At 31.8% G+C, this 24,332-nt stretch overlaps 2 protein-coding genes across 2 annotated transcripts in view; one reads left to right on the top strand and one right to left on the bottom strand.

Annotated features, from left to right (window-relative positions):
* LOC126769404 (uncharacterized) overlaps positions 1-24,332 on the top strand; it is a 368,776-nt gene that overhangs the window by 195,209 nt on the left and 149,235 nt on the right. The gene's annotated exons all lie outside the window — the stretch shown is intronic.
* Positions 1-24,332, bottom strand: part of LOC126769612 (uncharacterized) — a 553,155-nt gene that overhangs the window by 525,006 nt on the left and 3,817 nt on the right. The gene's annotated exons all lie outside the window — the stretch shown is intronic.

The following is a 24,332-nucleotide window of genomic DNA, read 5'->3' as shown; positions in this document are numbered from 1 at the left end:
ACGCATTCTTACCACAGGGCCATCTCGTAATAGTAATAACATAAATACGTAAATAACTTTGTCTGTTTGTTACGCTTTCACGGCTAATCCACAAAATCGATGTTGATAAAATTTTCCATGTAGCAAGTTTGAAATCCAAGGAAGACCATGGGCTACTTTTTACATCTAAAAATGATACCCCCTCCTATCACGCGAGCGTTGCTGAGGGCGAAAATATTTATATATATTTGCATTCTGAATTAAATTCGAGAAATAAATAAATCCGTTATATAAAGTACAAAAATATTAATAAATTAAACTAAGCTGTAATTATGAACTAATGATAATATAATCAAATAGGATGATAAAAAAACTAATTTATAAAAAAAAGTGATCTTGCTAACTTTTTTTCATTCGTAATAACGCTTATTTTATAAAGAATTTCACTTATATAGATAAAATAATATTCGTAAATCGTCAATGTCACGCATATAACATCACGGTGGTGAAGTTGGATTATTTTTTTATTATATACAGCTATCCCGTATGTGTAACAGGAATTTATAGCATATATTAGTAATAATAGTATTAACTCAAAGCGGTCTCTCAAGCTGTTTGTTGTAATTACGTTTAAATTATATTTATATTTTTTTGTATATATTATATAGATTCAAATGTATATTTACTTGGTGGTAGGGCTTTGTACAAGCCCGTCTGGGTATCCTACCACCCACCCACTCATCAGATATTTTCCGCTAAATAGTAACATTTAGTTTTGCTGTGTTCTGGTTTGAAGGGTGGGTGAGTAACTACAGGCACGGCAATCCGAACTGACCTGTAAGAATTCAGGCACCGGATCAACCGCTTTACGCGCTTTCCGAGGCACGAGAGACACAATATCAATATCCACACTCCGGACTGCTACTAAAAATTTTCGACGGAAAAGTCCAAAAAAATTTACTGTCGCGACCAGGGATTGGAACCCAGCATCTCGGGATCTGCAGCCACTAGACCAACGCGGTCAAACTCTTCATATATAAATTTAAGGATATCCAATACAATTAAATTAAGATGAGACCAACTTGGAGCTATAAGATATATAGAGCAAAAAAGAAGTCATCAAAATTTTAGGTCAATTAAATATAGAAAAGGTTGTTCTATATTTTGTTATTGAGCCTGTATAAATAGCAAAAGTGGCAACATTGAATACCGACTTAGGAAAAATATCGAAGCGCAAACTCTCTCCGCTAGCTCTCATGGGAATGTTTCGGTGGAACTCGTTGAATTTAACTTATTTGATAAGGCCCCAAGAGCGGTCGAGTTTATTTTTATTATAATCAATTTAATTTAGCCGTTTCGATACAATTGAAGATAATATTATCTTTATCTATCTATTCTATCTTATCTTTATCTCAAACTTCTTGTTATTTTAATCCAAAACTTATTTTACTGTAAGCGAGACGAGTATTATGAGTTTGAATAATAGGGATAAAACTCATCATCAGCATAAGATAATATTATTGTTTATATTAAAAAAAAAACAAGATGGCCGTGTGGTAAAATCAGGTGAATCTCAACATATTAACTTAACATGGTGGAATTAAATCCAAAACTTTTTCTCAATAGGAGAAGTCTTAGCTCAGTTTTGCAACGTTAACAAGCTGTTGTATAACTTTTACTTTATTGTGTCAAAAAATGACTCGTTGGCTTATACGGCTGCAGATATAGGATTAAAATCTCGGCTCAGGCCAGTCAAAAGTTAATAAATTTGACTGAGATGAAAATTTATACTCTATTTTCCATTCTCGTGAATCTAAAACTACGTAGTCGTTTGTCTTCCGTCTCATCTCTCTACGGTTGTGATAAATAATATCATATTGTGCTGTAAAAATCAGGAAATAGTGCACCTGTGCTCACATGCACACATGTGCACTGTAATATCACATTTCATACCAGAAATCAAATAATTTCGTATGTATGTATTCACTAGGTTGGTAAGCTAAATATTAGAGTAGGCATTTATTATCAGAGCGGTAATAATGTTTCGTAATGAGCTTTAAGTTTTAATTATTCGTTGTGAATAAAGCCCGCTTAATAGTTTCCGCTGTTAATTCTACCATTTAATCTTCTTATATTTTAGTCAAAACAATTTCAAAGGATTCATTACTACATATTTAAGCAACTGACTTTGTGAAACTTCGTCATAAAAATTGTACGTCGAATAATATAGGTTTAGTGTATACGGATGTTGTAATTTTTTTTTTTATAGAATAGGAAGGCGGACGAGCATATGGGTCACCTGATGGTAAGTGGTCACCAAACGCCCTTAAACATTGGCATTGTAAGAAATGTAAGCCATCGCTTACATAGCCAAGGCACCACCAACCTTGGGAACTAAGATTTGATGTCCCTTGTGCCTATAATTACACTGGCTCACTCACCCTTCAAACCGGAACACAACAATAACAAGTACTGCTGTTTTGCAGTAGAATATCTGATGAGTGGGTGGTACCTACCCAGACGAGCTTGCACAAAGCTTTACCACCAGTAATAAAATATAACTATTTTTTTATTAGTAATATGATTTTTCACATGAAATCAATTATATTGTTCTTTTTTTTTAAATTTATTGTAAGATAAGAGCAAAAAGGTTACCAAATGATAAGCGGTGAATACTGCCCATAGAGAGTGTCAGTGTATATATTAAAAACACTTACATCACCAATGCACCAACAACCTTGAGAACTAAGATGTTTGGTCCCTTGTAACCATTACAATGGCTCAGCTCACAATCTTCAACTACCGCTGTTTGACGGTAGAATAGCATAATTAAATATTTTTTACTATTTGCAAGATTAAATAATAGCAATAATAATAAGCAAACGTTGTTTGTTCTCTTGATATGCATATATATATGTCGCCGAGACTGTGGTGCTGTCAATGATTTAGACTATAGAATTTGAGACGAGAGTGATAGCAGACATTTGTTGCTATGATACTCTGGCGGAACGTCAAACGGACAGCCATATATGGTGGTTGGGCAAAATCGACGGATCACCGTTAATTTTAATTACGTTTGAATTATTCTTTGGTTTCGAATTATAACATAAGGTGGATTTACCTAATGTCTCTACTGATATGCCTATATATAAAATACTTCCATATATTAACGATACTAAATTTCGTATACTAGAAGAGATCAAATATGTAAGTCGTTTTAATATTTTTTATTTACTGTTTGTCGTATGCAAAATCATATCAGTGATAATTAATACTAGCTGTTCGTGCCGACTTTGTACAAGTAAAATGAGGATTTTTGCCTCAAAGAATGATATATTAATAGATTATCTAATTTTCGGCGTGTGTTTTTATGATTCTTTAATATTCCAACTATTAATAGTATTGAGCCAGAAACATTCACGCAAGTGTCCAAAACATCTGTTTCAACTTAATCAACTAAGTAGTGTAGGAACTCATAAGGCACACACATAGATACATTCGTTTATATATATTGGAGTTGGTGTATATATATGACAACTATCTATATCGATTTAACAAAGCTGTACGAGGTCTTTTGTCTTCGATGTCTTAAAATATTATAAACTTGAACATATTTTTTTAAAAAAGCCGAGATTGGCTAGGGGTTAGAACGCGTGAATCTTAACCGATGATCGTGGGTTCAAACCCGGGCAAGCACCACTGAATTTTCATGTGCTTAATTTGTAAATATAATTCATTTCGTGCTTGACGGTGAAGAAAAACATCGTGAAATTATGTCACACGTGTATTCTACCAACCCGCATTAAGGCAGCGTGGTGGAATAAACTCTAAACCTTCTCCTCAAAAAGGGAGAGGAGGCCTTAGCCCAGCAGATGGACAATAACAGGCTGTTACTGTACTGTACTGATATAAGAAATTTTTCAAAACAAAGTTAACGAAATAATTGTATGATTATTTAACTTGATTATATTAAACTTTTGAATTTAAAATAAACAGTGAATAATTTAAAGTAACTAATATATGTATGTTATACCAATATAAAAGCTTAATATTATAAAATTAAGAAATTTTCTTTGATGTTAAACAAAAAAAAACATGTTTCGGAAACTGTGACGTATGAAAGGAACGTATATTCGAATAAAGTTTTTATCTGCGCTGAAAAGTTTTCCAATATTAACAGCAAAGGTAACTTTGAGACTGTCCTTATTTAGTGTATTTATTTCTTTGTAAGCTTTTCTCTTTCATATTTCACACCATGTGGCCTACGTCGCGGGACAAACTTCGAGTGTTGCCACATTGTACCTAATTACTTCTACCGTTGGCTGTCTCGTTATCATGAATATTTTCACCTACACCAGCTGCGGAACTTAGCTTTAATGAATTTGCTTCCTTAAGTTTTAAGATATTTTACCTACCTCTTGGAAAATGAAAATTAAGTAAGTTAAGTGATATTAGGTTGCTTACTTATAATAAGTGAGGATGAGTATATTTTAAAATAATATTAATTTTTAATTATTAAACATGAACTATTAAAATAATAAAAACTAACTAATATTTTTTTTAATTTTTACTATAACTTACTTAAATTTCCTCCCCTTTGTTAAAGTTCAAAACTATATTTTCTAATCTTTAAATACAACACTCAAGGTTGTTGATCTTTTGACACTAATTACATGATTATGATTCTAAAAACAGCTTATGTCCCGATGCTAGAATATGTAATATTTTAAAAATATTATTGTTCATTTGACTTTACGGGTAGTAGGGCTTTTTGCAAGCTCGTCTGGGTAGATACCACCCACTCATCAGATATTCTATCGCGAAACAGCAATAATTGGTATTGTTGTGTTTCGGTTTGAAAGATGAGTGAGACAGTGTAATTACAGGTACAAGGGACATAACTTAGTTCCCAAAGTTGGTGGTGCATTGACGATGTAAGCGATGGTTCACATTTCTTACAATGTCAATGTCTTTGGGCGCTGGTGACTTATCACATTCTATAAAAAAACTAATGGACATTAGTATTACAGTACGGACTTTGCGGCGCGTCGTCTAATGAGTGCCGAGTGATCTTTAATCTAATAGTTCGCAGCGCGTTAATTGTGTAAGGAGTGACTTTGTTACTTACAAACAGCTAAACCAACTTTCCTCGCCATTTAGGAAAGCAGAAAATTAAAATAAGAAAATTTCTGATCGAAGTTATATATATATATTTATTTTTTACAAAATAATATGTATCCATTTTGCACAACTTAAAAGATATAAAAAAATAACTAACTTTATTTATAATAGTCAATTCTATTTTTAAAATGTTTTTCGGACGTATTAAGAACATTTTGGAATCAATTTTATCTCATATTATTTATATTAAAAATTAGAAGCACAAATGGAATGAACTCGTGTCAATGGAACTTAATATTTACATATCTTTGGGATAATTTTGAAAACGTTACAAATCCGTATGCAATACACGTGAACGCCGCCGTACATTAGGCTGAAGTAATGCTTAACCCTATAAATGCTAATTGCACTCAGTAAACTAGCGAGCCACGCCATCCATAACCAAATTACGCCAAACTAGGGGTTGTAAATCATTGGCACGTTTCAAATTAATTCACAGCCGTACCTGTTTCTAATCCGTGGCGCAATCAGCTGGCTTTTGTACGAATCGGGTGAGTGATTATTGAAGAGCTTAATATTTTAACATATTATATAAATAAATATGTCATAGTTTTCAGGTAAAATTATTTTTTATGAAAAATTATACATTCTTTCATTAATTAATGGGTAAGATAAATGTATGTGAAGGTAATAAAATAATATTAGTCTAAGTCAATAGTAAAATTATGTTCAATTTTTTTTTTAAATAATCTTTCACCTGATTTTATCAAACTTCATACGTATGTATATTGACAGTATTATATAGAATATTATATATTATATAGAATATTTTCATTTAAGAAAAATAACAAAATACCTCCAATTTCGTTAATGATTTGCTTATACAAGGTTAGCACGAGATTGAAGTGAGCTATTCGTTTTGGTTTCTAAATTGTAAGTAACACATTGGGCATAGATTTCAATGCGGCGAAGAGAAATAAATGGCGTCGGTCGATAGCACCTCGATTGGACGTTAGAAGTGTTAAATTTAATTTATCGAACGTTAGCGTGAAAATTAATAGATTCTGCGGTGGCTGTTGAGTGTTTTAACTGCTATTTAATGGTTTAGTTCATTTCACATTAATTGCTCATTTCACAATATTGAAATCTATTTTTGATTCGTACGTTTTTATACATTAACATGTGAAGTTAACGAAACTCGGTATATCATATCGTGCGTCATCAAAGAAGCTTTATATGTTGGTTGTGTTGAGAGCAGTGCATCTGCTCTTAGTCATTAGGAATAAAGTAAGCAGAATATTTAAGACAATGGTATCAAGTCGTTTTAGTAAGGATTTTCAAGCAAACGACCTCTAAAAATTAATGGTTAAAACTTAAAGTTATCTTATATATCCGCCCGCGGCTTCGTCCGCGTGTGAGGGGAATAGGTAGATATTAGATTTCCTTACCTCTGACAACGTGTATGCAAAATATAAAATATCAGTTGAGTACTGTCACTTGAAATCCGCACAAGAAGTGGATGCAATGACTTACAGTCTACTGGTAAAGAGTTGAGTGTGATAGTGTAGTTGATCAAATGCAGCTCCAATGGATTGTTTTTTTCATTTATTATAAGAAAAACGTTAGGTTGTTTTTTTTATTTTAAATAAAAAAGGTGAAAGAAAAACCAGCTAATTTTGTATTCATTTTATTTAATAAAAATAACACAAACATTATCTAAATTAATTCTTAGTTTTTTTCTTGAATTTTGGATCGAAAATGAGACAGATTATATTTCCTTTTTTTGAGACAATCACTACTTTGAATATATATTCACCGTAAAAGAACGTGTTCCCGAGATAGTTCATCATCAACGAAGTCAAATCAAGGTCCATGTAATAATCACCCTAAAATAGAAAATAGCATTATTAAAATTTACTTAATAGCTAATAAACAGCCCTTAGCTTCTCTAACGCGTTTTTAAGGAGAACAATTAAAACTTATAGAAATAAGCTGGTTTATTTTGGATTGACTTGTATCTCCATGTATCATAATTTCTTTCAATCCAGATAAGTTCCTTCAGAATGATTTCTATTGCAGTGTAGAACAGAACTGGCGTTAGTGCGAGGTACTCACATTGATTGACAGAATTGATGTGTAAACTGAACTCATGTACTGATCTCACGCACACATTAACACCTATAATGACAGCTCCTACTTTGACATCATCTGACGCTCGAGCTCTCAGGTAGCCCCTACTGTGTACCGAGCAAAAATATTTAATGTGTAAACATCTCAGCGCTATAACCAATGAATAAACCATAACCATACGCAAATGATAAAATTCTTGTATTTAATAAAATATTATAGAACAAAAAATAAATAAAAGAAACTGGTCCACACTTCTAGTGACTCAAGAGCTGGCGCTTGTTTAGTCCAAAGGCTGAGTCTAACGGTGCAGAGAGGCAATAGTGCCAGCGTCTTGGATACAATACCACAGGACAATCTTTTAGACGGCGTGTTATTGCTTTAAAGTTGTAATGTGTATTTTGTTCTTTTTATTTTAATTTTGTATATTATAAAAATATCTGTTTATAGTTTCAACAAAAAATAAAATAATTCGATATACCGAATAGCTTAGACATTCAGTCTTCGCTATAGTCGCAGTTATCTTCCTCGTACTTCGCTTCATAGATATATTCACTATCGCTTCCGAATGTAAATTGTCTGGCGTAGTCGCGGAACTTGATATTTTATACCGCTATAATGTACAATCGAGAACATTCCTTGTGTATGTAGACATATAATATAATAAAAATAAACAACTATGAATGATAATGAGCATCCGCGGAGATATGTACATATATAATATATATAACGCACTTTAAAATCAACTGACCAAAACAATATACTACTACTTTATTAGTAGTATATGTCTAGTGATTATTGAACTTTTCTTTCCTTTCGAACTACATGTTGGATTTGAGTTAGATGTAAGATTTATGTAATGGATCGTTAGGATACATAAAACTATTTATGTATTAATACAAATGTTTTCAATGAATCATTAAAACTTGTTATCATGCCCAATATCAAAAGGATTTTTACAGTACATAAAGTTAATGGAAAACTTCTCGTGAATCTATATGAAATATATACTTAATGAATAAATACTTACAAATATCAATATTCTACATTTTAGACCAAAATACAGTATGAAAGAATGTGAACAAGGTGCTGCCACTGCTGCTGCTTGAATGCTGTTTTAATACGATAATTATGTATAAATTTACAAATATAATTTTATAAATACAAAAAAATACCTATGACCCTATATATATAATACGTGAAACTTAACTGATGATCCAGCATTCAAATTCAGCGAATCACGACAAATTTTTCGTCTGTTTTTCTGAAGACGATAACGTCAGGACGAGGTGCTTTCTTAAACTGACGGGAGACGTCGATAAGGTAACCAAGGTCCAATAATAATTTATAATGAATAAAAGCATGAAATTCGTGCTTGTCAAGTCAATAGTCATTTAAACTGTGACGCATAGCTATTATATAATTATATTATATACAACCTTCTCCGAAATGCGCCGCATCTTCTTGTACAAATATCTGTTTTATGTATTCGTTTAGTGGTATTTGTTAGTTAGTTATTATAAAAATCATCGGTTCACTTATCAGTTATTAGTAAAGCACGTAAAGCACGTTGATCTTGATGATTGATCGCTTTGATTGTGCCTCTTTCCGGTCGTGTCGGATTGCCGTCCCATCGGATTATGAGAGTTAGGGAATAGAGCGTGCACCTGTGTTTGCGCACACACTTGTGCACTATAATATCTCCTGCGTAGTTGGCTAATCTCTCTTGAGATTGGCTGCCGTGGCCGAAATCGGTCTGGAGGACATTATTATCAGTACAATTTTAATTTATAATATTAAGTCAAAGAAGTTTGATAAAAATTACCTTCTTCACAACACAATTTCGAACTCCAAGGTGCACGTCGAAGAAGGCTGCTAACATGTAATGTTGGCATGGTTTGTTGACTATGTAATTCCATAATAGAGTCTTACCGCTGTCTTTTAATGTATAAACAGACATTTTAATCTGTAAATATAGACATTAAACATGAATTTGAAAAAATCACTCCGTGGAGCTGTTCTATAAGAAGAAACTCACAACCGAACACGATCGTGTTATATCAGAAACTGATATGCAAATTTGACTATAATAATTACAACTTCGCCCATCTACCTAAAACATAAAAAAATTGTGGAAAATTTTCATACGATACAGGTTTTCTCACAATATTATATATTTCTTTCACTATTGAACAGGCAATCAACACAAATTAGATAAACGAAAATTCAGTGTTTGCTCGAGTTTGAATCCTCTATCAACGGGTAAGAGTTACGTACTCTAAACATTGGGCTAACTAACCATTGGGCTAACTAGCCTTAGAATAAAATGGAAACGTTTAATTATTTAATAACAGTAACTGGTCTCCTGACCACGAGCAAAATATGAATTCTGATGACAAGTGGAAATTAATTTTGTATGTTAGTATTAATTGATAATGCACTTCCAATTATTGGATATAAACTGATCTAATTAAAATTGTATGCATTATCGATTATTATTATTCTACAGGCCTTTACTGCTTATTATCATATTATATTGCGTCTATTTAAAGTTCCGTTACACTATACAAGAATCACATTTTTGTCGCAAGATATGTTCACCTTAAAAAAATAATGCATCTAATTTTTTAACGACTGACGCGAAACGAGGGGTGTTTAAGTTTGACGTGTGTGTCTGTATCTCTGTTTTTCTGTCTACATGAAATCGTAGCTCTCCAACGATCCCCTAACACGACAAAGTTTTCGTTTAAATAATAATATTATCTTGTATTATAAATTCTAATATAATGTATTCGATCGATAATATTCATATTATTTTTTATTTTTTAAAGTTTTATTTTATAATTTTTTACTTATCTATTCATTCATTTTATTTTTTTATTTTTTTGAGTCGGGAGTTTTATATATAATGTATTGTTTTTTTTTAATAAATTGATTGCAGTTATTAAGTCTAGATAACATTTTCATTGACCCAGCATGAGTGCCAGTTGACTTTCTTGAAGTATTTTTAGTTGTCTTCGGAAGATTCTGTATTCCTTAGTATTGGTATTCGGCAGTCTGTCCATAATCAGGTTATCTCCACATATGGCAAAAAAAAGCGTCATGACCTTCGGCGCGCATATGAGTTGGGCATTAAATGTTTCACGTTAAAATTTCCTTTATTTTACACAAATGTAATATAAAAAGTATTTCAATTGAAGATATACTTACTTCTTCAATTCGCGCTTGTTCAAGAAAAGTCGTATTCAATGATCCCCTGTACAAATTATTTTCTGTTTTTGACATATTCGTACTGAAGGTTGTCAAATTTGCCATTTTCGGACCACGGCATTTATCAAAATGCTCCCATACAACATCATACGGACCCTGAAAAAAAATGCATTGTTACTTAATTTTTTTCGGCAGAACGAAGAAGAGAAGAAGAAGAAGGTTGGCAGACGTGCAATGGCAGACCTGATGGTAAGTGGTCACAACCGCCCACCTCCTATCGCGCCTTGAAATAACCTTGTAAATACTTATGTAAACAAATATTATAAAAATTCTAAACATTATGTATTTGAATACCTAAAAAAAGCTTACCAAATGTTAATTTATTTTCTCATGTAAGGGACATTTGTCTATGGTATATCGAATTTCGTCAAGACTCTTTTAAAATATCTCTTATCCAATATGCACGGTAATGAATTCACAATACACGACATAACAAACTTGAAAAAATGAAGTAACTCAAAGAGGGCAAAAGGCGAAATTCATGTCGCGGTCTTTTTATATATTTCACAACACGTTTCGGTTTTCAGGCATGTCACATACTTTACGTGTAAGTGAAGTTGACATGATGTTGTATTAAAATTCTTAAATAAATTTAAAACATATTATAAAAAATTCGAGATTTGTGTTTCTTTTGGAACCCGCATCGGAGCGGTGGAATAAGCTCCAAACCTTCTCCTCAAAAGGGAGAGGAGGCCTTAGCCCAGCAGTGGGACATTAACAGGCTGTTACTTTACTACTACTGTTACTGTTTCTTTTGTTTGAATTTTTAAAGAAAATAATTATTAGGGTTGAATATGTGTTATAGGAGAACTATCATTAGACAAACTTTCTTATTAATGAAAGTAGCTTATTTATATGAATACGAATCGAGGGTCGGGCCAAAAAAAAAAAAAATTGGTTTTTCTGTCAAATTTTTAGAAGTCTAGAGTTCGGAAGTTCATTTACAAATGGTTCTTAGGTCGTTTTGATCCGAAACCGGTCTCGATATCTTAATTTTTTTTAAATATATTAGTCGGGAAGGCAAATGACTCCACATGATGGTAAGTGGTAGTAGAGGTACGTGACAATGGCCAGTACAATCAGGAAGAATGATCTGCATTAGCCGTCCCCGCCTTGCCAGCTCTTGCTCTTGCAAGATGTCTCTTCACGTCTTGTTTGAAAGAGCCCAAGTTATACTCATCTTGGAAAATGATTATTGTACATATTTTATTGAAACTGTGAACTGGCGGAAATCGTCACATAACGAAAAAGCGTTATGGCCCTCTAAGCGACCTTCCTTATCTTTCATATGTGTGCGTGAGGTTGCGAGTTTTGAGATTTGACAGTAAGCATTGTGTTTATGTACAGAATTGAGGTTATAACCGCAATTCTATACACATATAAATATCATTTAATCACATTTGTTGTTAGCGTTTTAATTTACATGGGATTTATATCGTGTCTTTTACAATTTTACGATGGAAAGTCGAGTAACTGAAACTTCAGCAAGAGTAAATAATGAAACTTAGAATAATGCAACTAGAAAATAAAATGAATAAAACATATAAATGATTACAAGTACTTACACGTTACATACATATAAAATACATATGATTCGAGTGTTTACTATTTACAAGCATTACATTACAACATTACAAATTATAGTGAAGTAATACGCTCAGCGTCATAAAAACAATCACAAAAAACAAGAAAAAAAAAAAACAAAATCAACTTTAGTTCCCTAAATTCTCTGCCAACTAAAGTATATTAGATATTATCCTTTATCAACATAATTACACTGGCTTACTCGTCTATCAAACCATGTAATACGTTCGGTACGTATTATATGCACATCTAAGTGGTAGAATAATTGAAGTGTAATTAATCTCGTCGATATCAAAATTACTATTATTACTTTAATAGGTAATATTATTCATTCCCTATTTGCCGCTTCACCTTTCCTTCACAAGTCTACGCGTGCTGGCTCTCGATGTCACCGCCTTACTGTGACATCAATTCCATCGCGCACGAAGAAATTTGACAACTTTTTTCTTTAACGCACCACTAAAAATGGAATTCTTTACCAGCATACGTGTTCCCCTCCTCTTACAACCTGGGTTCCTTCAAACGAGGTGTGAAGAGGCATCTTAAGGGCCGGCAAGGCGGGGGCGGTTAGTGCAGAACATTCTCGACTGTACTAGCCGTCGTCGCGTTTGGACTCCACTACCACTTACCATAAGGTGGAGTGGAGTCATTTGCTTTCCCGGTATATAAAAAAATAAACAAGACTCTTTTATGTAATAGTCGGGAGAGAAGTGATTGGCTGTAACTGATACTCTAGGAACAGGGATTCAGGTAACTGGAGATCTTTTGTGGGATGCATAAACTTTGGCACATTGACGTTGTAATAACAGGGACGACATTTAGAACGATAAATATCTGAAACAATTATTTCAACGAAACCGATAATTTATTTAATTTTTTTAACAGACTTAAGTATGAGATCCTTAATTCGTCTGTATTTAGGATTAACATAAATTTTCCATATTATACATAACCATCAATTACGTATATATACGTATATAATTAGGACTAATGTATTTAACGAATATTATTGCTTGCATTAAAATATATTAAATGCGCAAAATTATATTTGTAAATCGAAATATAATAAGTATATATATATATATATATATATACATATCAAATCAATTAAATAAATAAAATAAATTGCATTAAAATATATTAAATGCGCAAAATTATATTTGTAAATCGAAATATAATAAGTATATATATGTGTATAATAACTTCATGCACATAATAAGTATATATATATATATATATATATATATATATATATACATATCAAATCAATTAAATATATATAAAAAGTACTACTAGTAATCCTTTTACTATTTAAAAAACAAGCAAGCAAGTTTGAATGGTCATCACAGCTTGGTATTGAAATTTAGTAGAAGAACGGATAAGAAAGTTAGTTACTTCTTTATATGGATATAATGGTACGTGAATTAAAAACATAATATATTCTGTAAACGAGAGAAAATCTTTTGTTATTTTTATATGATGATGATGATGAATATATAATTTAAAATTATTAAGCGATACATATTGAATTAATTGCATGGTATTATAAAAATCTTATGCATATATTATAAGCGTTTACTTACGTAATTATCAGCGTTTTTCGTCATAAAGTCAGCAACTCCATTATGAATATAAGCCAATATTAAAATGTATGATATTAGAGAGTACATTTTGAAATGTATCGCTCGTCCTCCAAATAAGCGATTCAAAATGGCCTCCCGAACTTAATGGTAGTTTAATAATTTAATATTTTCATTTGTATTTTTAGTTTGAGCGAAAATTAAATACATTTTAATGTACGATATTAAGGTTGATCATTTCATTTGTATTCGTTAAGTTATATCTAATCATGCTACAGTTTGTTTTGTGTTTGGTTTTTTAATAAAATGTCTAGTTCATTTTCTTTTTCTATTAATTTCTTAAAAAGATTTTTTTTTTGTTTCTTATTTGAGTTTCTCCTTACACGTTGTGTCGTCGACGATTATTGTCTATGTGTAATTATATTAAATACTTAACGTAATTAATAAAAAACTACATTAACTTAAAATTGAATGGTGGGGGAAAAAAGTTAACAAATATTTACGATGAACGTAAACATTTTTGTTGCTACTGCATAATAAAATATAATATTTGATTTGTATCCCAGAATGCCGCAAGTGCCATGAAGGCATGATTTTTTAAGTACAATTTTTTTTGTTCGATTCTAAGAAAACTAATAACTTACAAACTTACTTATAAACTTTAGCGACTGTTTAGTTAAACCCTGATTTTGCTCTTTCTGTCATTATTAATTTGATATTTGAAAGAAGACTTATTATTATGTAGAAGATATATTATAAGCACTTATTATCCTCTAAATAACCTTTAAATATACACCTTTAAGTTTAAACTTATAAACCTTTTTGACTTATTAATATATCGTTAGCGATTATCTGTGGACAAAAGCATTGGCATACACGTCGTAGCTGTCATGGCTTCTTTTGTTTTTGCTATTCTTTTACGCGGGAGTTTGCTGTCAGTGTAAGATATCGATATTATTAGTAAATTATTTTTATCGCATTAGCTTATTTAAATTGTTTCTTTCATCTTGACAAAATGTCGTTAAATTCGTAATTTTGTGCTTAATTACTCCTTTTTAATTATTATTTCACGTCTGTCCTCAAAATATAGGATCTGAGTAATAACAATTCTGTTTAATAAAGTTCCAATAATATAATCATAGCTCAATACGTATAAACAAATTTGTTAATTTTACAAGAGAATTCAAGTTACGATACTCAGAAAAGGTCTACCGCAGGACATCAAAGTTTAGTCGTGTCGCCAAATTGTAATTAATCAATACTACGATCGGTATACGACGTTAAAGCAATTATAGCATTACGCACTTCGCTGGACATTGATAACGAGGCAATATCGGTTATGGAAATTCCATTAAACATTATTCGTTTGGAATCTTTGACAAATAGGTATTACAGTAAATGACTGTAAAATTTATTTTAACGTAACATATCGTGATTACTTTATTATCTGTGTTAAAAGTGGTTAAATATTAGTCGTGACCCTCAATTGCAATTGAGGTTTATAATATATTTTTATACTAGTTATCTACCGTGGCTTCGCCCATGCTGATGGTGAGGGAAAGGTGCTAGGTATAAAAAAGGAGCATGCATGGGGGCTAGCTTGCTTTATACCAAATTTAATCGAATTCGGTTCCGTGGTTTAGCCACGAAAGCATTACTTACTTGTGTAGACAGAGCTACTTACTCATTCATAATATTAGTATTGTATATACACACACGCACACAAGGATGCATAAATATATGATGACACGATCGATGTATATCGATGACGATATCAACCATAGTGATGCAATTGTTCAAAATGTAGAACGCGATTCAGCATCTATGGAATTGAATCCGTAAGTATGAAAAACAATAAAAAATGACAAAAATGTTCAAAGCTTAAGATGCACTCAGGATCCAATGATAATTACAGAGTACTCTTACAAACTTACCCGTCACACTCGCACACATTAATTGTTCTAACGTGCTTTCTCTCTCTGAAAACTATTAAAGTTTATAGGAAAACGGAACGTTTTGGAACGCTGTATTGCCTAATAAATATGAATGCACGTAACTACACGTGTATAACATGTAAGTGAATAAATATACTTATTATATATTTAACCATACATTACTTATTTACATCTATATAGAGCAATTCATAGAAGATTAAATATATTCGAATAGAACAGAAAATAATAATTAAATTCATTCAATTTGAATAAATTATTAAGCAACTAAATATTTATTATTTATGTATTACTTCATAGAAAATAGGTGTTTGTTAAATCAAATATGATCGGTGAGTCGTGATGGTACAGTGATTAGAAGACTAGAATCTTAACCAACTGTTCAAACTCGGGCAAGCACCCTTGAAATATATGCTTAATTTATAATAGTTAATCTCGTGCTCGGCGGTGAAGGAAAACATCTTTAGAAAATCTGTATACGCTCGATCAAAATCTACCACTTATATCCATCTCTCATTGGAGCAGCATGGTGGACAAAGATAAAATTCTCCTCGAAAAGGAGGGGAGGCCTTAGCCAAACAATAGAACATTTACAGGGTGAATACTTTACTTTACAATATTGATCTAAGTATTCGAATGCATTCAAAAAAGTTTCATCAAAATCGTCGTATCAATTTCAATGTAAGCAATGATTCCAAAAATGGTATAATGTATAAATTAGGAACGAAATTTATAATGTCCTTAAAAAGTGAATAATCGCTTGTTATTTAATAAAACATGATAGATACCTGTATTAAACAATTTCGTTTTGAAAGATTCAAAACAAATTTCTTGTCAAACTTTCCATAAAATATATTTTAAGCTAAGTGATGTTCTAAAATGCAGCTACTCATTGTACACCGCCAAACTAAAGTGGCTTTCTCTGGGTAAATTAAATATGAGGCATTTCTCAGCTATGATACTCAGACAAATTCTAAGTAGGGTCTTTCATCTTCAACTTATTTCATTAGGGACAAGTATTAAGTACTCATACTAATTTGTTCATTTGGATTTGCCTGTGAAAGAACGACGTAAAGACGAAGAAATATATACAAATGATTTTCTGTTAAGAAATCGTTTTGAAATCAGTTTAACTAATATATCTGACAACACGGGCTTGTCGATCATGCCCAGATTACAACACATTTAGACAGTTAATAGTACTTTTAACGCGAAAAACTTCTGCCCTTAATATATTATGTAAGCTCTATATATTTTTTTATAATATAGGTAGGCGAACGAGCATATGGGACAATCTGATAGTAAGTGGTCAGCAATGCCCTTATACATTGGCATTGTAAGAAATGTTAACCATCGCCTACATCGTCAATGCGCCACCAACCTCGGGAACTAAGATGTTATGGCCCTTGTGCCTGTAATTACACTTGCTGACTCTCCCTACAAACCGGAACACAACAATACCAAGTACTGCTGTTTTGCGGAGTTTTAGAATATCTGATGAGTGTATGGTACGTATCCAGACGAGCTTGCAGCAAACTATAACTATTTAACTTTATATATAACTTGGGATAAAACTTTATACTTTTCTTAGTTTATATATTTACAAACGATAGACTATAAGCCTTCAAAATATAAAAATACAAACAAATGACGTTGTTCTCGCTATATATAACTAAGATACGCCTAAACGTTAGCAGTAAGTGCTCTACCGGCGTCGCTAAGGAAAAATAACTTACGTTTCACGGTAAGTATGCGGAAAATGTTATTTAATGACATTATAATAACATTACATATAAAAGATGTAAGTAAGCTCACATATAATATAAGAACACATTATCGTGTACGAAACCTTACCAGTATATACATATAAAAATATTGATGTTGGTGTCATTATTTAAAAAGATAAACAGACTAGAAAATGCTGCATCACTAGGAAGTATTTACTAATTGATATTGGCTCTGTAAGCATCCCTTATATCGTCATATTATTATGACGATATAAGGGATGCATTGCATTGGCGATAGAATATGCAACAAATGGGTGGTTTCTACGCAGATGAGCGAGATCATCTGGGTAGGTACCACCAAAGCCCTACCATTCTGTAAAGACGAAATATTTTGACCGACCACTAAGAACAATGATTATTTTTCATGTTATTTATTAATTTGTGTAATTCATCGCTATTATCATATCAACTTATATAGACTTCAACCGATTGCGATGACAGTTGATATATAAAATCGCATATATTTACCGAAAATCGTATCGCATAATAGTTTACAATAAAAAGGCATTACAACGCATGCTTAGAGTTCGCTTATATATAATAAAACTTATTATATTTGACAAAATACAGGTAGTAGTAACGTTTTACAGTTACGTCATAAAATCTTTAAAACACACAGCTCGGTAATGTTTATACGAATATTCAAAACCGCTACGCGAAGGATTGTTATTACTGTCTTTGTTGTTTGTTTTTGTTTTTTATCTGCACGTCGCAAGATCTGGATATAAGCTGCGGAACCTCGTAATGAGTACGAAAGTATAAGTTCGTATACATTCGTATGTGCAGATGCAAGCCTTCCCGCATCTTTATTATTTACGTCGCAACGATGACACTCGTTAAGGTTGGATTTATCTATTGCGATACTTTCATTCGTATCGCGTTGTGACGATTCGTTTTATAAACATCAAATTTATATTTGACGTCTACAGATAAAGTATTAATCATTTGTTTATGTAGTATTTTAAGAACAATTTAAAGTATTGCTAAATAAAAAAAAACTAATTTATATTCAAGAAATATGCATACGAAAAGCATACGAAAAGTTACACATATAAAATTAAACATAGTTACTACTAGGCTAAATTCGAGAGTAATTAATTCACAAAGTTTCAAATGGTTGTTCTCAAGAACGATTTTATTTTTCAATGCCCACTGAACAGAGCTATATTAAATATTACAATAGCTTACCAAAAACAGTAGTTTTCAAAAAAATTTGTAAATCGTTGAAGTACTTTAAAACCAAACTCAAAAAATATTTTATGAAATTTTATCACTAAAAATACCTTTTATATATAGAAATTATTTAGTTTAGAAAATTTTAATTTTTAATTTAATGTAATTCAATTATATTTTTGTTTGCATTTACAGAATAATTACCTTTTTTTATCTTTTAATATACAGATTTAAATTTACATCATAATGCACTGGTTTATTTTTATATCAAAATTTATTTATTTATCATGTTATTTAAGTTAAAGATGTTTTTTGTTTGTTTTTTTTTTTGTTTTTCGTCAATTAGATTTTTTTTTGTTAAGTTAGCCTATAATTGATATATATTTTGTTAAAATATTGTGATACATGCAATAACAAATGTTTTTCTGGATATATAACATTGGCTTCCTATTTGATAAAATAAGATAAAAATAAATAATTACAGGAATCGAAAGAATCGTAATAAAACTACAAATCCTATTATCTTAGAAATTTGAGTTGTTTGAAAATCGGATCGATTACATTCTGACTGAGAGACTAAATTTCAAGCGAAGTTTTATTAAAAAAAAATAGTAATAAGATAGTTGCCCTGACAAAAACAGACCTTAACATCAAAATATGAAAGCCCGATGAAGTAGCGCCATACATGCCATACATGCGCAGTGAAGTAACAGACCGCACCCTTGCGTTTTACGAAGATTGCTTTTGGACAAAACGTCGTATTTCTGAAAAAAAAACAACAATCGTAAACATCTCGTCACTATTTCACGCCTCACTGGATGTGGAACGCCAAGAAGTTCTCATCTGTATTCTTAAATTTAAATCTTCCGAGATTTTCCGCATGCTTTTGATGTGGTTATTTTCATTGTATCTGAATATGTGTTCGTATTTCGAAATTTACGTTTTCAAGTGTCTCACTGTTATTTCAAAATAACTGCCTCTTTTTAAGTTAATTTTATTTAAAACTACTAGCAAGTCAGTCAGTAACAGCCTGTGAATGTCCCACTTCTGAGCTAAGGCCTCCTCTCCCTTTTTGAGGAGAAGGTTTGGGGCTTATTCCGCTACGCTGCTCCTATGCGGGTTGGTGGAATACACATGTGGCAGAATTTCAGTGAAATTCGACATATGCAGGTTTCCTCACGATGTTTTCCTTCACCGTCAAGCACGAGATGAATTATAAACACAAATTTAGCACATGAAAATTCAGTGGTGCTTGCCCGGGTTTGAACCCACGATCATCGGTTAAGATTCACGCGTTCTTACCACTAGGCCATCTCGGCTTAAATCTACCGCTGCTACTTAATAATTTGATTTTGTCATATATATAATTGGAATAATAATAACATAATAATATCCTAGGACATTTTTCACACACGGCCATCTGATCTCAAATTAAGCTTGTACAGAGCTTGTGCTATGGAAACCAGACAACTGATATACTACATATACTATTTTTCTTTTCTAAATACATACTTATATAGATAATTACAACCAGACTCAGGACAAACAGATATGTTCATGAACACACATATCTGTCCTGGGTGGGAATCGAACCCACAATCTTCGGCGTGAAAGGCAAGCATTTACCAACCACGTCAACCGGCTCGTCAATAATGCCTGTTATATACGTTAAAATGGTAGATTTTCAATACGTTATATTAAATAAAATGGTCTGGATAGGATTTCGTCAGCCTTCGCTATCACGTTCTCGCTTGAGATTCATTTTTTTACAACTAAAGAAAAATAATAGAATCAAATGAAGCTATATTTATTACTTAAATAAATTTGTTACGTCGTACGAGGTTGAATTCAATCGTTTGTTTTTTTTCGTTTGATTTTAGTTTGAATTTTATTTCTATACATTGCTTATGTTGGTACTTATGTGAATGATATCCTTCTAACCGATTTCGGCTATGGCGGCTAATCTCAATGATCGATTTCGGCTTTTAAATTTGTGTGTATAATGTGTCTCATGCTGTGTCGTTAAAAAAACGTCGTGAGCAAAGCTGAAGTTGCGGTTGAAAATCTGCTATCTGTACCCATCAACTCACATCGTAGCACGTGATGAAATAAGCTCTAAATATTCTCTTTAAAAAGTGGAGGTTTTAGCAGTAGGACGTTTACAGGTGTTTTTTTTTATTACGAAATTCAAATATTAATACACTAACCATTATATACAGCCTAAGCTGTAGCGGTAAAATTTCGAGACATTATTATTATCTATCGTATATGTGGCTTATAGTGTTACTAGATGTAAATTAACTTAGCGATAATGAACGTATCTGCGTCCACATTACTATGCCGTATAACGTACGCATTTGCTTTAATGGCACACGTTACATCAGACGCGCCCATAATATAGGATGTTGATTAAAGATATAACAAGTAATCTATTGATTAGGTCATTGTAATAATTAAACAAAAATAATAATACAATTTTATTGTGTAATGCTTGTTTATAACTTTTGCTTTCAAATAGACGTACATAAAATGTTTCTCATTTTAGTACGTAGTTTATTAAGATATAGTTTATGTAACGTCCACAGTATACGTATACGTTTATTTTTCCTCGAAAATGTACTTTACAAGATATTAAAGATTATCTGTAACTGTTTTATTATATGTAGATGTACATTTAGTCTTTGCGCATACACAGGTGCACTGTATATTTTCTCACTTATTTACTTATAGTTACATAGAAGTCAGGCGCACACAAACATCTTCACGTGCTTTAGGAACAATAGTGAAAGATCGCCAACATAGATATCCGGGGCAGCCCAAGCAAAATCTTTATAACTTTTTTTTTAACCCGGGATTCAAACCTATGGATCTTTTTTATATCATATAAAGGTTTACCTGATGATAAGATGCCACAACCGCCTATAGACATTTGCGTCGTAAAAAAAATCTAATCATCCAACGCTAATAACCCTGGGAACTGAGATGTTATATTCTGTATCCCTTGTTACATAAAAAGAATCTGTAGCCTTAAATAGCCACTCGTCCAACTCTTTATGACATTGTTCAAGAATGCTCTTGATGACGTCCTTTCTCATTTAAATCACAGCGCATGAAACACAGCTTCGAGAATTTAGAATTGCAGGGTATTGTTTAGTAGAAAATATAAACGTTGTAATTAAACAACATGACCCATATTTACAATTTCAATAGAAATAAGATACAATTGTATGCATTCATCATTATGCAGTATCTCTCATCTCGATTCAGACAACTTTCCTAACACAAAAGTTAATCTGATTGTGATTGTAAACCTAATAGACAATTACATCTTAAGTAAAACGATTCACTTGTAGCTCTTATATCTTATAAATTAAAGGCTATATTTGTGTAACTTCGCTAGCTCTTAACTAACATAATCTCTTTTATTAGATGTACTGAACCATGCTTTCCGCGCAATAATAGGGTACATAAAAATAAGATAAAATATAATTATATTAACACACGTAAAATGTTGTGCTAATCTTATAAACCTTATGACTATGATCTTAAAGATCATTTTTAAAGCATATTATGATATTAATTGTAATTTGTTGCTTGTTAAAATGGGGTTGGGATGAATTGTTGTCCTTAAAATGGAACTTAATTAAAGCCTTAATTTCCAGGATTTAATGAAATAGTATTTTAACAATTCTATTTGACGATTCCGGAAAGACTAATTAAGAATATTTAAACGATACTTTCGTCGACGCACATACGACTATTGGTTCCTGACAAAATGACAATTATTGTATTTAACAGTTTAAAGCAGAAGCGCTTATGACATCCCTCAGTAATCACTGTTATCACACAAACTTCACACTCCTGTAGAGCTATTCTGTAAGAACAAACTCGAAACTCGCCGCATAAAACTGACTTAAAAACTTAGATGTGACATTGATCATACTAATCATTATGTATCAAGAATACACGCATGAAAATATAGTATATCACTATATGTCGATCGTCAACATTTCTCGGGTGAGTAATGAAATGAGTTCCATTAGAATAGCACTGCTGAAATACTGAAAACCGACTTACGCTAATGCGCTATTTTATGCAATGTGTCCTTTAAAGTTATTATTTCATAGTCATTTGGCATAACTCTTTTGAACATTTCACAACTGTTTTTCAAGACGAGGTTACCGTTTATTCTTATAGAATAACTCTATAGAGTTATAAACACGAAAATCGTGTCATGGACATACACAGGTGTCGGACCACCATATTCGTTGACACACTAGCTTTATTCTACATTCAGCAGACCACATCAATGGCGAGTGCCGCGACGTCCATTACAAAATATTCCCGAAGGAGTATGTAAGTCTGAAACATTGTTGAAAGCCTTATTTTTGACATCTGGAACATTTGGACCGAAGGGACACGAGGCTCAGTTTCTTTTTAAAGTTATTTTAAGACGACTTATTGTGTCAATTAGGGAGTTGGCAATGTCACGTCCTCTAATACAGAGAGTTGGATAATACCAGTACTTTTAGCGCTCAATCGTGTTGGCATATCAATTCAATGTTGAATTATTTGAAAATAATATTTACATGAGGTATCTATTTTGTTATTTATTTTATTTTTTATTATTTAATAAATTAATTATTGCTATCGATTTGATAATTTTTGTAATTGCGTTTTCAAGCAACGATATTAATCGACCAATGTGTGACGTTTTTCAGTTTCATCAATTTATTTGACTTATCATTTTGTCACAAAAAGTTAGATTAATCTAAATTATTCCAAAGTTGAGTCTTCTACTGAGAATTTTCTAAAGGTCCGATCCGGCGTTTGAACCGAGGACGTCAGATTAATAATGTTTTGTTAAAGAAAATTGTTCTATATATTCACAAGATCATGCTATTTATATAAAACGCTGAAAAATAAAGCGTTTCATTATATTCTTATGCTATTTACTAACAGCCTCATAATATCCTGACCTGCTGCGTTAAATAATTTATATTAAATCCAATGGAAACATTGAAACATATTTTAATTTCCGCAAGAGATATTCAAAGTCTACATTGCTCCATTGATGCTAATACCGTAATGGACGATAAAATACCAAATTTATAATAAAATGTCAAAACTATGTTAGGCTGCGCGTAGACATTATATATTATATAACCTTTTTTTAACCTTTATTGGTCGTATCAGTTGATTGATTTCCTTTAGTCCTTTCCTTTCACGGGTTCCTTCCTTCTATGCATAGCATGATAATTAATATTAGTGTAATATTATATCTTATTATAAGCGCTTTACCCGCGGCTTCGTTTGCGTCATAATTAAGAGTTGCTACCGATTTCCATAGTTCTTCAAAGAAGAAGACTTTTCATACAAACTGTTATCCCATTGATTAGTAACTTAAGGGTTAAATTAAAAAAAAAAAACTTTCTTAGTGCAAACTCACTATGTAAAATAAATCCGTATGTAAATTTTCAGTGTTTTTGTCTACGCGTTGATATTATATCATTCGGTCAGTTATTATTTTATATACTTATATAGATTTCGGTATTGTTTGGAAATAAAATAATATAATTAAAATTAAATTTATATATTTAAGTTATAATCCTCTACATAAGTAGAAACAAAAATGTGCAGTACAAACCGCTTTTCCTTCACTACCGATCCCTTCCAGGCATCCTTTCGTTATGGAAATGATAATAATGAAAGAGTATATGGAACTCAAGTTACATACAGAAACTTTGCACTCACATCGC

Source organism: Nymphalis io, chromosome 7, assembly GCF_905147045.1.
Source record: "Nymphalis io chromosome 7, ilAglIoxx1.1, whole genome shotgun sequence".
In the NCBI taxonomy this organism is placed as follows: Eukaryota; Metazoa; Arthropoda; class Insecta; order Lepidoptera; family Nymphalidae; genus Nymphalis; species Nymphalis io.
Note: the sequence above shows the minus strand (reverse complement) of the source record. Positions and strands in the feature narration are given on the sequence as shown.